The 14,681-nt window shown below is 43.9% G+C and overlaps 2 non-coding genes across 2 annotated transcripts; both read left to right on the forward strand.

Annotated features, from left to right (window-relative positions):
- Nucleotides 1-4,008: 4,008 nt before the first annotated feature.
- Nucleotides 4,009-4,099, forward strand: trnar-ucu (transfer RNA arginine (anticodon UCU)). Its single transcript is given in 2 exon segments — nucleotides 4,009-4,045; nucleotides 4,064-4,099. It is a non-coding gene; the product is annotated as a tRNA-Arg (tRNA).
- Nucleotides 4,100-10,788: 6,689 nt separating this feature from the next.
- On the forward strand, nucleotides 10,789-10,870 carry trnas-cga (transfer RNA serine (anticodon CGA)). Its single transcript has one exon. It is a non-coding gene; the product is annotated as a tRNA-Ser (tRNA).
- Nucleotides 10,871-14,681: the final 3,811 nt, after the last annotated feature.

Genomic DNA, 14,681 nt, shown 5'->3' on the forward strand with positions numbered 1-14,681 from the left:
AACTGTGCTCTCTGTTGTTGAGAGGTGTTTTCTGCTGTTGTGTAAAATGCTTCCCTCATGCTGAAAGTATCTTTTCGGTAGTGTAAATGTGGTCCATCTTGTGGAATTTAAAAAATGTTCTGTTAATATATGCCCTGCTCTGTAACCGTGTTCCCTGTTGTGTCAAAATGTTCACCGTGAAGATGTTTTCTGTTCGGCAGAAAGATGATTAACTGGTCTCATGATGTTCCATATTCGGTTAAAATGTTGCACGTTGTGTTAAGATGTTTTCTATTCTTGTATAAAACTCTGGTTCAACTGCAACTGGATAACGATCGCCCAATTTCGACTGCATTTTACCCTCTGTTAGTGAATGTGATTGGGGGATTCATATTGTGTCCAACACAGGCACGTGAGTGAGATTTGTTCTGTATTCGTCCGTCTCTGGTTGTAGTTGTGAGTTTGTGTTTGTTTTATTCATATCGAGAGGTGGGCATCACTGACGAGGCCAGCATTCATTGCCAATCTCTAACTGACCTTAAGAAGGTGGTGGTTTGCTGCTTTATTGAACTGCTGCAGTCCCTGAGGTGTCGGTACAGCCACAGTACTGTTAGCCAAACAGTCTTTCGGGATTTTGCCACTGCGACAGTGAAGGAGCCGCGATGTATTTCCAAGTTAGGATGGTGAGTGCCCTGAGGGGGAGCTTGCAGTGCAGGTGTTCCCATGTATCTACTGCCACTGTCCTTCGAGATGGTAGAGGTGGTGGGTTTGTGGGTGTAGTCGAAGAAGAGTAGATGAAGAAACATTGATCCCATTGCCAGAGGAGAGAAGGTTGGTTTTTAATGTGCTGAGTGTTTAGGACCTGGGATGCACTGCCTGGGAGGGCGGCAGAGGCAGCATCAAATCAGAGCTGTCAAGGGGGAATGGGATCAGCAACTGAAGTGAAAGGATATCCAGGTTTATGAGACAAGGACTTGGAAAGGGATGAGATGAGATGCTCTTTTACAGACCAGCATACATACAAAGGGCCGAATGGTCTCCCTCGCTTTGTTGTATCCATTCTAAGATTCTAGATATATGAGTGTTGGACTCATTCTGTATCTTTCTGTCTCTAATGCGACATATGTCTGTGATATTAATTTCTAAATCAATCTGAGAGACTTTGCAAATCTGTACACATTCTACCTGGAAGATACCTAATTGAAACTGGGCCTTTTGCTCTAATTAGTGCATGATTCCACACGATCCTCTACTCAAAATCTTCAACGTAACATCATCTGCTTATCTCTGAAATTCATTCTCCATCGTCTCATTACCGAGATTTTCCTTTAGTACGTCTGTGCTCGTCGACTCAAATGCTCCAGGTAAAAGCAAATTCGAAGTTAGAGAATAAAGAACAAAGAAAATTACACCACAGGAATAGGCCCTTCAGCCCTCCAAGCCTGAACCGACCATGCTGCCCGACTGAACTAAAATCCCCTACCCTTCCGGGGACCATATCCCTCTATTTCCATCCTATTCATGTATTTGTCAAGACGCCCCTTAAAAGTCACGACCATATCCGCTTCCACTACCTCTCTCGGCAAAGAGTTCCAGGCACCCACTACACTCTGTGTAAAAAATCTGCCTCGTGCATCTCCTTTAAACCTTGCCCCTCGCATCTTAAACCTGCGCCCCATAGTAATTGACTGTTCCAAACTCGGAAAAAGCTTCCATCCATGCCTCTCATAATCTTGTAGACTTCTATCAGGTCGCCCCTCAACCACCGTCATTCCAGTGAGAACAAACAAAGTTTCTCCAACCTCTCCTCATAGTTAATGCCCTCCATACAAGGCAACATCCTGGAAAATCTTTTCTGTCGCCTCTCCAAAGCCTCCACATCCTTCTGGTGGTATGGCGACCGGAATTGAACACTATATTTCATGTGCGGCCTAAATAAGGTTCCATAAAGCTGCAAAATGACTGGCCAATTTTTAAACTCATTGCCCTGGCCGATGAAGGTAAGCATGCCGTATGCCTTCTTGACTACCTTCTCCACCTGCATTGCCACTTTCAGTGACCTGTGTACCTGTACACCCAGATCCCTTTGTCTATCAACACTTGTAAGGGTTCTGCCATTTACTGTATATTTCCTAACTGTATTAGACCTTCCAAAATGCATGACCTCACATTTGTCCGGATTAAACTCCATCTGCCGTCTCTCCGCCCAAATCTCCAACTGACCTATATCCTGCTGTATCCTCTGATTGTCCTCATTGCTATCTGCAAATCCACCAACCTTTGTGTCGTCCGCAAACTTACTAATCAAACCAGTTACATTTTCCTCCAAATGGTTTATATATATTACAAACAACAGAGATCCCAACACTGATCCCTGAGGAACGCCACTTGTCACAGCTCTCCATTCAGAAACGCACCCTTCCACTGCTACCCTCTGTCTTCTTTGACCAACAACATGTCGGTCTGCAGCGATAGTTGATGTGCATTTTTTCCACGCTACTGCAGTTCTGTATTGCGGCCAGTGGATGTCAGCACACTCTGGTAGACTGAAGTTTAAACATTAGAGAGGGACACAACAGACAAGGATCGTTCACATTATATTGAACCTGGGACGGAGAACTTCGAAATACTAAATCTGTTGGCCAGATCATTTTGAAATCTACCAGTACGCTGCTTTCCTCTGTAATTAAATTAAATCACTTAAATTATGATAAATCAGCAAGGCGATGCTTTTTAAGTGAATGTATTAGTGCCGGTTGGCATTTTATTTTGAACCAAGTGGCATTTTGAATCACTGCTGTTTCGGATAGTAAGAATTGAATATCCAACCTGCAATCTGCATTGCACCTTTTGCTTGTACAGTGATCATTAAACGTTTAGCACTCCCACTTTCCTATGTACCTTCACCCTACAACGTCTCCCTGCCCCGTCTCACAAGGCAGTCAACGTCGCACCTTCACTTTGTCTTTTACCCATGGGAGGCTTATCGTGACCAGTCCTCATGTGTTTCACTTTGCTCAGTTATATTGCCCAGATTGCACACAGTTCCAACTTTTATATTCTCCATTAATAATAAATGAATGAAGAGAATCATCCCTTGATTAAACACTGTCAGCCTTTAGCGGGTGATTTTCATGAAGTGATGTGTGTGATTCCCGCTTTTATGCTTCTGTACAAATTCAGTCATAGGAAAATTATCCAAATATATCTTCAATTCTCCTTCTTACTCACAAAGAACTGAATAGGTGATAGATACAGTTTCAATAGTAGCTTTAAAAGATAGAGAATGGATTTACAAATTTAAAATCCAAGGGCTTCAATTCTCCTTCTCATTCACAAAGAACTGAATAGGTGATAGATACAGTTTCAATAGTAGCTTTAAAAGATAGAGAATGGATTTACAAATTTAAAATCCAAGGGCGACATCAATGCCTGGAGTGGTTTTCAGGCTGTGGCGACCAGAATAACAATGCACATCCTCAAATTTGGATTATTCAAAATCATGGAATGGATCATCCATTGAGGATGGAAGGTAACTTTAAACTGTGCAGATGTGCTGTGCTTCAGGAGCTTGTTTTCCAAAAATCTCCATGAATCAAAAATGTTGCCTCATCCGCTGAGCATTTCCAGCATTTTCTGTTTTTGATTCAGATTTCCAGCTTCCAGCTTTGCGTTGTGTTCTGTGCAGATGTTTTAGTGGAACAGGGAACCGGTTCTGATTAGCCCTGTGACAGATAGAGTAGAATGTGTCTCCTGGCTATCAAGCCTGCGAGATTTGCCTCCAAGCTGTACAGGAGAATGAGGAAGAGAGAGAGGGAGGATCATTCTGTGATGGACACATTTCCTGTATAAAGGTGTGTATTTCCACAACTGTTTCAAAAGGCATAAGATGTTCCAACACGAGTTGCAATCAACGAAGTTCCTCTTAACAGTTCTTGACGTTTTAACTATGAGATTATTGAACTGATGAATAGTTTCTACATTGTCAAAAATCCATAGATGGACAAGTAAAGTAAGCTTCCAGTTCGCGGCTCTGTGGCGCAATGGATAGCGCATTGGATTTCTAAGTGAAGGCAAGTTAGCTATTCAAAGGTTGTGGGTTCGAGTCCCACCAGAGTCGCATTTTTGATCAGATTCGTGGCCACCAGCTTGCTGCTTCACTGATGTGATTCAGCTTCGGCACCGACAATTCGTGCTCTGCCATCTCTCCATTCTGTTTCTGTTGACTCGGCTCCCAGGGAAACCACTGACTCGAGAATAAATCGCAAACCCCGGGGGCTTTCTTAAAGTTTGACACGACGTTCGCTGGTTGGGTTAGAAATAGTAACATATTTTTCAATTAGATATTTCACTTCTTCTGGGAGATAAAAAAGATTAAAGAACACACACACGCAACAAAGGCAATTGATAAATAGCTACAATCAATAAATCAATATCAGTGCCCTGCAACCTGGTGGTGTTATTCTGGTGTGTCTGCTGCGCTTGTCCTTCCAGGCTGTCGTAGTCGTGGGTTTGGAAGCGGCTGGCAAAGGAGCCTTGCTGAGTTGCTGCAGTGCATCGTGTAGATGGTGCGCACTGCTGTAGTGGAGGGAGTGAATTTTTAATGCTTGGGAAGCGAATGAAGTGGGATGCTTTGTCCTGGATGATGCGAAACTTCTGTAGTGCTGTTCAAGCTGCATTCACCCAGGCACGTTATCTCAGGAAACCAAGTGCTCCTGTTTACTCCCACAATCCAATGATGGGCAAGTTGGGTGGATTGGCCATGCTCGATTGCCCCTTGGTCTCGAAGGTGTTTGTATAGGGAGATTAGCGGGGTGGATGCGTGGCGCCGCGGGGATAGGTCCTGTGTGCTCTCTGTTGGAGAGTCGATACAGACTCGATGGGCAGAATGGCCTCCTTCAGCACTGTTGGGATTGTACGATTGTAAGGCCATTCGACTGTGTTAGAAATTCCCTGAGAAAAAAAATGGAAAGCTGTATTTGTGGAATTTACAGCATTGGCTTTATTGCAGATTATTTGTTTTCTGCAAAATGATGAAAATACCTGACCGAGCAAATAAATAGTAGACATATTTGTGGGGAGTCTCGAAACATGTTTTTGTTTCATCTTTGTAGATCATCCACTGTAAAGGTAAAGACAATATCGACTAGCAAGGATAGGACATTGCGACTTGCACACTTGCACTGATCACTTGTAAGGACTCAAGTTTCTCGCTGGGATTTGAAACCGGGATCTCCTGTTTACTAGGCTTGTGCAATGTCCTGTTTGCTCAAGTCAACAAAGACCCAAATCCCACCCTACGTGTTCCTTGCACGAAGGTACTAAGATTGACAGGTCTGAGCCACGGGAACTATGCAATTGGAAGGTTTCATCCTGGCGACAGGAATATCTCCCCACAGCTGCTTTCGGAGTTGCTGCATATTTCCAGCATTTCCTGTTTCTGATTTTGTGCCTTCATTATAGGAGTTCATTTACTGACAACCCAAAAGTTGTCTCTTGGACGCAGCACCAGATAGAGCTTTTCTGTGATCTTCACACAGACAAGTTCACTATTCACTTTCCTACACACGTGCTTTAAAATCGGCTGTTTTCACACTGAGCACCCTGCGGCATTGCCTTCAAACCTCACCCCACCCTCCACCCGCACACCAGATTCTCAGTGGTACAAGTGTATCTGAGGAATTCACAAAGATAAGAGATCACGGTGGTTATGAGGGAATATAAAGGATTAATCCGTACTCACAAACAGATTGATTATGTGAGAATCTCTCTCTCTCTCTCTCTCTCACACACACACACACGGCAGATGGTGAAATTTGACATCAGGAAAACCATCTGGATTTAAAAGTCCAATGACCACGAATCGATTGTCATAAAATAACACAGCTGGTGCACTAAAGTCCTTTAAGGAATGATTTTTTACCTGGTCTGGACCTACATGTGGCCCCCGACCCACAGCAATGTGGTTGACCCTGAGCTGCCCTCTGAGGTCACCTAAGCTGCTCAGTTTAAGGACAATTTAGGATGGGCAATAATTGCGGGCCCAGCCAGCGACACACACATCCCAGGAATCAACAAAGAAAATTAATCAGTGATTCAAAATGAGGGGATACAGAAAGTCAGTTGCAGTACCAAAAATTGACAGATAAAGAATTAATTTATAAACTATTTTACAGTTCCGGAAGCTGGCAGTCAGAACAAGTCACTTCTACACGCACAGTTCAGCTGATAGAATCAGAAAGATCCCAATCCTCATTGAGCAGCAGATAATGCAAAGCGTAGTCTGAATACAGACAGACGCACCAGAGAAAGCATTCCTTCTGGTTGCACCTCAGCTTGCTATGGCTCCTGCTCTGTCCAAGACGGCAAAAAAACTACAAAGTGTCGTGAAATCACACAAACCAGCCTCCCATCTCTTGACACTTCCCGCTGTCTTGGAAAAGCAGCCAGTTTAATCATGGAGCGACGCACGCTGTTCATGCTCTCTTCCACCGGCTTCCGTCGAGAACAAGCGACAAAAGTCTGAGGACTGCACTAACCAACTAAAGAACGAACTGGACTGAACAAGGAATATTCCACAAACTCCGCAAACAGGCAGCCTTGCGTGGCCGTAGCCTAACGGGTAAAGCGATTAATTTCGCTACTTTCCACGTTGCTATCTGACGATTGCAGGTTCCAGCCCGGTCTCTTTACACAGAAATCTGTGGAACCTCCTGAAAACCGAGCTTTCGCCCGTTAACTGAAATCCACCGTTAGTTCCGAACAGCTCTCTCAGAATTACTTTCCTTGTAACTTTGTTCATTTAATTCTCACTTATCTTAGTATTTTTAGATCAGAACTATTGCACAATGTATGTTTGATCTGGATGAATTGTTAATGTTCCAAACTGGAACAAAATCCTTTGTATCAATTGGCTAATTGAAATTCTGTGGCGGGAATTCTAATCTCCTCAGGAAGAGATTTAATGCTGAGCTGAATGAACTGTTTTTGTTTACAGGGATGAAAGGTGATGTCACTGGGCTGGTAATCCAGAGGCCCGCGCTAATCTTTGGGGACACAGAGTAAATCCCACCACGGCAGCTGGTGAAATTCAAATTCACTGATTTAACACATAGGCACATGGATAGAAAACAGAAACAGGAGTAGGCCATTCGGCCCAAACAAAGCTGGAATTGAAAGCAAGCCTCAGAAATGGCGGCCTTGAAATTTCCGTCGATTGTTTTCCCACAGAAAACATCTTCACAGAACAACAGAGAAGATTTCACACAAAAGGAAAACTTCTGCTCAAGACGGATCATATTTGGAAATCGCGAATACATTTACACAACAGGGAAGAATTTGTCAGAACCACAATGAAGATCTGTCAACGACAGAGTCACAGTTCCAAACAGAGAGAACAGTTACACAGCAGATAGGACAGTTACACAACAGAGCATACATTTCAAAACAGGGCCTGTCTTTGTGCAACAGAAAATCCCTTTTCATACATCATCAGTTTTTCCATCTCAGTATCTTGCTCGAATCTTTTCTGTCTCTCATTGTGTGTGTGCCCTAATAGTTTTTTTTTTACCGCTTTTCTATGTGTCTTTCTCTGTCTGTTACATTCAAGATGTTATGTGTTATTGTTCAGCCAGGGTGAGCTTCCCAACACGTGGGCCTTGTTTGAAATAAAAAGAGACAGTGAATTGTTTCCTGGCTCCCGGCAGCAGTAACGAGCAGGGCGACATCATCTTTCGAAGCAGAGTGGTGCAGCGGAAGCGTGCTGCGCCCATAACCCAGAGATCGATGGATCAATACCATTCTCTGCTATCACGTACTCACTCCATCAAATAGAAATATTCTGCTGCTGCCCAAAAGCAAATCCGGGTTTTATTTGCTTCATCGTCTTGATTTTCATTAACGAGTAGCACAGCGTATTTGTCTCAGTTGGTTGGACAGTTTATTCAGCCAGCAGCGCGGGATCAATTCCCGTATCGGTTGAGAAAGCCTTGCTCCTCGCCTGAGGTGTGAATCCTCTGGTTAAATCACCACCAGTCAGCTCTCCCCATTGATGCCTCCCAGAAACAATTGGGACTGTGGACCTTGCTTTAACTTTACAAACAATGGACGAATCATATCTCTGACACGTTGTTCAAATACAAAAGTCTGCAAAAAAGTAAACTGAGCGTGCGAACCGGAAGCATCCCTAAAATTTCATTTCTATCACAGTTGTATCATTTCAGAAACAATCGGAAACAACCAAAATCAAAAGACCAACGCAGAAAAGCTCCGTGATTCGAACACGCGGCCTTTTAATCTGAAGTTTTGCGCCACAAACTCACCGCAGCTGCTACTTTTTGCATCAGAGTCATGTTCGGTGAATTCAAAACCAAACAGGGACCAGAGAGGTGAACTTTACTTTCTCTGGATTTACATCAAATGGAAAAATAACAGCGAATCAAGATTAACGAGAAAGCAGAAAGACAACATTTTCCTGCGGGAGAAATGTGTTCTTTGTTACGGATGTTAAAACACTAAAAATCGATTGGGGAGTGACTGTTGCATGGCCGAGTGGTTAAGGCTGCTAATCTATTGTGCTCTGCACGCGTGGGTTTGAATCCCATCCTCGTTGGTGTTGCATTTGTTCTGCATCCTTATTGCCGGTGAACTGATGATTCGTTCAGTGTTTTGAGCTTCACAGAACCAAGATGAAGTTTGGACACATAGGCTTGAGGGGTAAATAGTCCAGAACAATTCCACATTCCCATATTTTTAATCAGATGAGAAACTCTATTCAAATCAGGACACCAGTTTTGGAGAGGAGTTTGCCACCAGGTAAACCTATGGTTTCGGACGCTCCAAAGCAGACGCCAGCTTCATTTGCGGCCCGAATGGCAGATTTTGTCTTTCTGGAATAGGCAGCTCAGCCATGAAAATTAGTGCCGTATTAGCGGGATTGGCCATGCTAAATAGTCCCTCAGCGTCAGCGGGATTAGCACGGTAAATATGTGGGGTTACGAGGATACAGGCTGGGCGGGATTGTTGTTGGTGCAGGCCTGATGGACCGAATGCTCTCCTTCTGCCCTGTTGGCATTCCCATGAAGTTCGAGGCGGCAGTTTCACTTCTCTGAGAGCATTGACACAACCGTTCCTAATTTCTTCAAACTTTACCTAAAAAGCCGACTTCGATTAGATTCTGACCCACAACTTTTGCATGTCTCACCAGACAACATTCTCTCTTCCACCTTCTTCCATCGGGAAAAAGATACAACAGTCTGGGGTCACCTACCAATCGACTGAAGAACAGCTTCTGCCCTGCTGCCTCTGAATGGACCTCCCTTGCATTACGTTGATCTTTCTCGACATCCGAGCTATGATTGTAACACTACATTCTGCAGTCTCTTCTTTCCTTCTCTATGAACGGTATGCGTTGCCTCTACAGCGCACAAGAAAAAATACTTTTTCACTGTATACTAATACATGTGACAATAATAAATCAAATCAAATTAAATAAAACAATGATGAGAAGTCCTACATGCCATTCTTTGCACCACAGATCCGCAGCTGCAGCGCTCATACTGCAACAGAGTGTTCAGAGTAGAAAGTGGATCTTGCTGAAATAATAGGCCAATTCCAATTGGTTTCAGTTCAACATTTAAGCAAACGAGCAAATAAACACAACACGTCGCGAAAGGGAAAGGGTATCGTGGGAAAATAAATACAAGAATCAAAGTGCATCAGACGTGACTGCCGTCAAACTGAACAGAACCACACATCCATTATTCAAATGCTCCCAGTGCCTCAAGAGAAGCCCTTTCTCCAAATAAGTGTTTGTATAGTTTTATTTGCTGCTCTTGAACTGACAGGTAACAGTAAATCACAACCACAACAACCAGAGACAGCTAGTTAAATGATCATCCCGCACTCGCGGTTAATGGAGTTTCTGACGGTGACAGACAGTTTCTGACCATCCTCCAATTGGGCCTGAAGGTAACCAGATTCACTATCAGAGCTGGACTTTCTTACAGAGTGGGTGGCAGAACCAGGTGAGCGATGGTGGTGGAGTGGTGACTGTGCGAGCATTTGATCTAGGGTCAGTTCCTGGCCATCACGGTTCTGATGACTTTAATTAGTTATCGCAGGTCATAACAGTAGGTGGGCACCCTTAAAATGAAATTCACTAAAAATCCTCACCATCACGATCTTTCTAATGGAAAATTCAGCTTCAATTTACTTTGAGTGGAAACTTTGTTCAATGAAAGAACAGGCCTCAAAATTGATCAATGAATTCCCAGTATGAAACAATAGTAAGAAGGTGGCTAAAACGAGACAAGCCAATTTCAGTTTACTACCGGCACACCTGGTGCCTGAAATCAGCAACTAAGGTAGTTCCGTAATTATAACTAATGCAAATAACGATTGCATATGCAGCGCGAGCGATGGTGGTATAGTGGTGAGAATAGCTGCCATCCAAACAAGTGATATGGGTTGATGCCCAGCGATCGCATTGATAATTTACTTAGAACCTTATCGGCGGCCTCTTGTATTTTAAAACGAGTGAACAAAACAGGGCGAACGCAACATTCGCCAGTAATAGAGATACTTTTGTTTTCATTTTCTCTTCGAACGTAATTCGTTTTCACTGAAAAATTATTTAAATAGAAAAAAAAACAAGTCTCTGGCCTCATAAATGAATTCAGAGACAAAGATACAAAGTAAAAGTTGAGGAACAAATTTCAGCTCACACACTGTGCTCTGTGCAATCCTGGTACTGATGAAGTTAATATATGCACGTTACTGAGGTGGTTACATTAGTGCAGCAAGGAAGCAGCTGCGATGGCCGAGTGGTTAAGGCGTTGGATTCGAAAACCAATGGGGTTTCCCCGCGCAGGTTCGAACCCTGCTCGCAGCGATTATGGTTGGAAATCTTTGCTTCAGGCAGATACAAACTCGTGGAATTTTTCTGTTAATTATGTGGATCTCCATCATGCTTTCAGCTGCATGGCTCTGGGCCGGGTGTCGGAAGCTGAGCTTGGAAAGGACACCTGGGTGTCCTCAGGCTGGCATGAATGTGATAGGCTGAATGGGTTCCTTCTGTGCTGGTTCTTCTCTCTGGTTCTTTCTGCGGTTCCATGAGGAAAATCATAACGTGAGCAGAATGAAAAAAAAATCAGCATCAGGTGCACAAGAACAAAACAAGGTCTCACGTCAGAGGAAGATTCTTATGTAAAGACACACAGAGCATAAGAAATACATTTAATCAGAATGCATTGAATGAATGCGAATATCAAAATGCTGCTTCGATGATATGTCATCGTGTTCATTCAAACACATTGCTACAAGCAGGTCATTACTGGGTGTTCTGTATTCCTGGTGATAACAGTTTGGGAATGGAAGGAACAGGTTCACATCTGCACATTGTCAGGTCAAACTGTGTCTCAGATTAACAGCTCCTCTGTTTTCCTCTCCTCTCGCTCTGTGCTGTGGATTCTCGGGGATTAGTTGGGGTTTTCCAGCTCAGTAACTGTTTAAGCCTCTGAGGCCGGCGATGCTCACAGTGTCTGTTCCTCAGATTCAGGGGGCTGCAGCCGATCAAAGTTGTTCCGGGGATAACCCAGAACTGGTTGAAATGTTGATATTGTTCACGAACTGAATTCTATTTGATCAGATGAAGATACAGATTGTGTGCACTCAGTCACGAAACAACAATATCCCGTCTTCATATAGAGTGGATGAGATTGGATAGAGGGATGGAAAGAGACAGAGTGAGTTAGGGCAGTGAGACACAGACGGCCAGATAATGTCTCAGTGACAGAATTCCATGTAAATTCCGGCTTTATCAAGAAAGATTCTCTTGGAGAAACAGCAGCTGCAGTCTCAGCTCTTACTGATATTGTAGCAGAGACACATTATTAATCCCACACTCAGGAACAGTGCTGCATTTTGACAGCAAAGATGGGGAGAGGCAATAGAAACTGAATGGTCCAGTTCTAAACAGTGTGCAGGCCCAGATGGACCTGAGGTTCAGAGAGATCTTTGAAGATGAGAGGAAATTTTAAAAGAGTCGTTCGGAAAACGGAAGGGATTCTTGGTTTCATAAGTGAATACACTTTGTATGCATAGAATCTCTGCACTGCAGAAGGAAGCCAGTTGACCCATCGAGTCTGCACCGACTCTCTGAAACAGCATCGTTCGCGCTATTTTACCATGGCTAATCCCCCGAAACTCCACATCCTGGGACACTAAGGGACAATTTAGCATGGCTCATGCACCTAAGCAGCATGTCTTTGGACTGTGGGAGGAAACCGGAACACCCAGAGGAAACCCGCGCAGACACAAGGAGAAGGTGCAGACTCCACACCGATAGGCACCCAAGGCCCGAATTAAACACGAGCAGCAATGCTCACTACTGTGCCACTTTGCCCCCCTCTTTAATGCATCAAAGCAGGGAAGATCTGCTTCATTTTTACATCTTGTGTTACATTAATTGCTAGTCGCGGGATTCGGGGACAGATATTGAGGATTTGAGGTAACGTGCGGGCATGCGATAACTGACATGTTCTCTACTTTTCGACTGGAATCTTGAATTTAATGGAACAGTTGCCGTGAAATCTAACTTTGGGGCTCAGCAGGGGGATTACGGGGACTATTTAATTGAAAAAAACGTTTTATTTTACTCAAGAGAGACTCGGAGATCCCATGATCAGAACAGACACACTGACACAGTTAGAATAGTCTCGCCCGCCCCGTTCATACACTGTCTCTTACACAATATTCACACCGACACATTCACAGGACAAAACTTTCACCAAATGTAAGGCCCCAGACGGAATTTCTCCTCCTTTTAGCCTTTGAAATCATAGAAATAGAAATCATAAAAACCCTACAGTGCAGAAAGAGGCCATTCGGCCCATCGAGTCTGCACCGACCACAATCTCACCCAGGCCCTACCCCCATATCCCTACATATTTTACCCGCTAATCCGTCTAATCTACGCATCCCAAGACACTAAGGGACAATTTTAGCATGGCCAATTAACCTAACCCGCACATCTTTGGACTGTGGGAGGAAACCGGAGCACCCAGAGGAAACCCACGCAGACAGGAGGAGAATATGCAAACTCCACACAGACAGTGACCCAAGCGGGGAATCGAACCCAGGTCCCTGGAGCTGTGAAGCAGCAGTGCTAAGCACTATCCTACCGTGTGGCCTGGTCCCACATTGTACCCACATACCCTTTGCTCCAGATTCCAGGGTGTTCGTTACAGTTCTTCACCTCAGTAACTGTTCTTCACCTTAGTCACACTTTGAGGTCCGCTTCCCGCAGATTGCCTTTGAATTCATTCAGGGAATGTGGGCGTCGCTGTCTGGGTCAGCATTTATTGCCCATCCCTAATTGTCTTTGGGAAGGTGGTGGTGAGCTGCCTTCTGGAACCGCTGGAGTCCATGTGGTGCAGGACCACATCTGTTCACCAGATTCCGCGGCAAGAGCCAATCATATCTGTTTTTGTTTTAGTTATTATAGTGATTACAGATATCATTGCGTTTCTTTCGGGTGAAAATACAAATTATCTGCTCTCGGAATGTCTGGATTTCCTGTTTTATTTGTTTCTCCTGCACTGACAGATAACAATAAATCACACCCTCAACAACCAATGACAGCCAGTTAAATAATCATCCCGCACTCGCTGATACTGGAGTTTCTGACAGTGACAGACAGTTTCTGACCACCCTCCGATTGGGCCTGGAGGAAACCAGATTCACTGTCAGAGCTGAACTTTCAGCAAATTAACAGATACAGTGAAAAAAACACAGAAACATAACATCGCAGCTGGAGGAGGCCATTCGGCCCTTCGATCCTGCTCCGCCTTTCATCATGATCATGGCTGATCATCCAACTCAATCGCCTGGTCCCAAATTGTACCCACATATCCTTTGCTCCAGTTTGCCTCAAGTGCTATATCTAACTGCTTTGAAAACATTCAATGTTTTGGCCTCAGAAATATCCATGTGTGTCCAAAATAAAATTCAGTTTGAAGTTGCTGTCAGTGGAAACTTTGTTTAAATCAAAGAGCAGGCCTCAAAGCTAATCAATGAGTTCTCAGTCGGAAACAGCAGTAAACAGGTGGCAGCCGTCCTGAAAAATGAGACAAGCCAAGTCTAGTTTATAAACTGTGCAAAGGACACACCTGGAGCCTGATGAAATCAGCAACTAAGGTAGTTCTGTAATTATAACGAATGAAAATAAGGGTTGTTTCAGCAAAGTGAGTGATGATGGTATAGTGGTGAGTCTCGCTGCTTTTCCTAAAGAGTTGACCCGGGTTCGATTCACGACCATCGAATTGGTAATTTATTTAGAACCTTATCCGCGGCATCTTGTGTTTTAAACCGAGTGGACAGAAACAGGGCGAACGCAACATTTGACAGTCATGAAATAAAATGGAGATTTCTCTTTTTCAGTTTTTATTCGGATGTAATTCGTTTCTGATGAAAAACTATTGAAATAGAAAAACAAGTCTCTGATCAAATAAATGAATTCTCAGTCAGAGACAGATACAAAGAACAGGAACAAATTTTACCTCACACCCTGGGTGGCACGGTAGCACAGTGGTTAGCACTGCTGCTTCACAGCTCCAGGGACCTGGGTTCGACTCCCGGCTGGGGTCACTGTCTGTGTGGAGTTTGCACATTCTCCTCGTGTCTGTGTGGGTTTTCTCCGGGTG

The sequence above is a fragment of the Mustelus asterias genome, unplaced genomic scaffold (assembly GCF_964213995.1).
Source record: "Mustelus asterias unplaced genomic scaffold, sMusAst1.hap1.1 HAP1_SCAFFOLD_35, whole genome shotgun sequence".
In the NCBI taxonomy this organism is placed as follows: Eukaryota; Metazoa; Chordata; class Chondrichthyes; order Carcharhiniformes; family Triakidae; genus Mustelus; species Mustelus asterias.